Source organism: Elgaria multicarinata, chromosome 5, assembly GCF_023053635.1.
Source record: "Elgaria multicarinata webbii isolate HBS135686 ecotype San Diego chromosome 5, rElgMul1.1.pri, whole genome shotgun sequence".
Taxonomy (NCBI): domain Eukaryota; kingdom Metazoa; phylum Chordata; class Lepidosauria; order Squamata; family Anguidae; genus Elgaria; species Elgaria multicarinata.
The window spans coordinates 126,144,375-126,147,361 of record NC_086175.1 but is presented as its reverse complement, the minus strand read 5'-3'; positions in this window follow the sequence as shown (position 1 = coordinate 126,147,361).

Genomic DNA, 2,987 nt, shown 5'->3' with positions numbered 1-2,987 from the left:
GTGTAACAAGCTGCTGCTGCTAATAATAATAATAATAATAATAATAATAATAATAATCACCATCCAGAATCAAGTAAAAGAAAAAAGGTGGTAACCCTATGTCAGAGGTCATCAGAGGTCTTCTTCTCCAGGTTAAACTTTATTTTATGTTCATTACATTTGGGGTTCTTCCTATATTATGTGTACAAGGGGAAAATGGTCTCTCTCCTCCAACTCCTTCTCCACAGGTTGCGCCTCACTTCTGTAGATACAAGCTCATTAACCGATGCCAAAGCAGCATAGCACAAGTGTCCACTGCCAAGTTCACCCGCCACCAAAACAAACAAACCCTTAGCCCTGCTGTGAACCTGTTTTCCTAAGAACAACTACAGTAGATTATGCAGAAGGTAAGGCTGGGCGAAGGAACACTTAGTTGGTACAGGTAGAGAATTGGTTTCTTTCTGTAGTCCATCAAATAATCCTTCTGTAGTCCACTGGATTTTCTTTTTAGGCCTTCAAGAGGCAGCTGGACAACCACCTTTCAGGGATGCTTTAGGATGGATTCCTGCATTGAGCAGGGGGTTGGACTCGATGGCCTTATAGGCCCCTTCCAACTCTACTATTCTATGACTCTATGCCTGGATAGTTTCTAATAAGAAGCTCCCACATTCTAAAATGAGCACATTTTATACCTTTTTTGTGTGTAGAAATTACCTCATTACTAATATTATCTACTGTCTCAAAAAGTAGGGCTCACAGTCTTAATTATCTCATTGTTATTGTTAAAAATTAAAACATATATAAAAGATTTATATGTACATCTTTTAGGCTAGATAAGATCAATTTTGAATTATACCTCTGGGGAGATAACGCCTTACTCAAATTTGCCAATTAAACTTAAGTCTATGAATTTTTCTAGACATCTGTATATCAAGCTTTTTGATGTGTATACCGTACACAATATTTTTGTGCTCATTAACTGATAAGTGGAAACTTTAAGTACACTTTGACCTGGAATAATACAGTCTCACACCTGTTCATTACTCAATTATCTTTTTGGCCCAAGTGATAGGAGTTTAAATCAGCATTTTTTCTTTGGATAACATCCAGGTCAACTTAACCATTATTTTTATGCCAATTACCCAGAATTCATTGTGAACTACCTTGTGTCTTCTCTATTGGTACTTGTTAACTTATTTATTTAATTCTCTGGATTCCTAATTACCTTCAATGCAACATGCTTACTTGCCCGGGGCTTGCAGGAAATTGTGTGTGGGGTTGGGGAAATTATTATTATTATTATTATTATTTATTTATATAGCACCATCAATGTACATGGTGCTGTACAGAGTAAAACAGTAAATAGCAAGACCCTGCCGCATAGGCTTACATTCTAATAAAATCATAATAAAACAATGAGGGGAAGAGAATGCAAACAGGCACAGGGTAGGGTAAACAGGCACTGGGTAGGGTAAAACTAACAGTATAAAGTCAGAACAAAATCAAGTTTTAAAAGCTTTAGGAAAAAGAAAAGTTTTTAGCTGAGCTTTAAAAGCTGTGGTTGAACTTGTAGTTCTTAAATGTTCTGGAAGAGCGTTCCAGGCATAAGGGGCAGCAGAAGAAAATGGACGAAGCCGAGCAAGGGAAATAGTATTTTTCATCATTTTGAGCTCATTAAGAACTGTGCCACCAACCTTTTGTGGCAGCTCCATAACAGGAAGAAATGTCAATTTCAGTTTTGCTCAGTTTCTCATTTTTACAACTGTATGTTTTTTTTTTTAAAAAAAAGTCCCCACGAAAATTCATACTCATTTTTGAATGCAATTTTTCCTAATATGTGCATTAGTGCAAGCAATTTCCCCTAATAGAATGCATTTTTGTACATTGTTTTCACTAAGACACGTATATCGCGTGCAGTCCTGCTCAAACTCGACATTTTATAAATAAGCAGATTATTAGATGCCATAAATATCCAGTGATTATTTCCTCCAATGTATTCTCAGCATTTAAAGCTTGCCATGAGAATCCAATTTGTGATACGGAAAAGTATGGTTCCAATAGGAAATACATGAGGCGTGATGTGATGCAGAGAGATTAGGGAACATGTTCAAGGTCATAGATGAAATGAACATCCAAGCCAGGAATAAATCTTGTATAGAGTCCCTCTCCCATTTTCATACTTATGTCATTGAAGTCCTTCATTCATAGAGGATGTCTTGGATATCTTTGCTAGATAAGTTGTTTTAGTAGTTGCCAACGTATTCATTATACAGACAGAAAACATCTGTAAGTATTAAGCAAAGTGGTTTGGCTAGACTCAAAGACCCATTTCCTGGCTCTTTTGGATGCTGTATAATAATAATTATTATACATTTAATCTTCCTTCCCTTTCAGTTGAAGAATGAGCAAATAAGAGTGATAAAAATATCCATCAAGTGGATCAAAACAACACCCCTCCCTGCTTCTCTCTGATCCTAATCATAGCATTTTATACATCATTTCACACATTATTATTTTTTTAAAAATAAACTTTTTTTGGGGTACAAATATCAACAAACAAAACAGAAAATACACCGTGAAAACTGGGGGGGGGCATACATTGTGTATATAGAATTATCATTTCCATTGCATGAACCATTAAAACAAAAAAGGCGAGAGTTATACAAAGGTTTCAAAAAAAGCAGATCAAATATCCATATATTTATCCACTTGCAAGTTGCGTCTATATAACACTTGTTCAGAAGTTGATGTTATCAGGTGCTTGATCCATTACATTATGGGAGGTGTGAATTTGTCCTTCCAACGTGATAATGTAAGTCTTTTGGCTGTCATAAGGACTCTGAAGATCCATCTGCGCTGACCATGTGTTAACTTCCAAGGAGCCGGTAGGTAATTTAGGAGGAGATGTACATTATTCCATATTATAGATTATTTCAGTACAAAGTTCATCCTTATTATAACCTCCTCCCAAAAGAGGGCAACTACCGGGCATTGCCAAAACATATGAG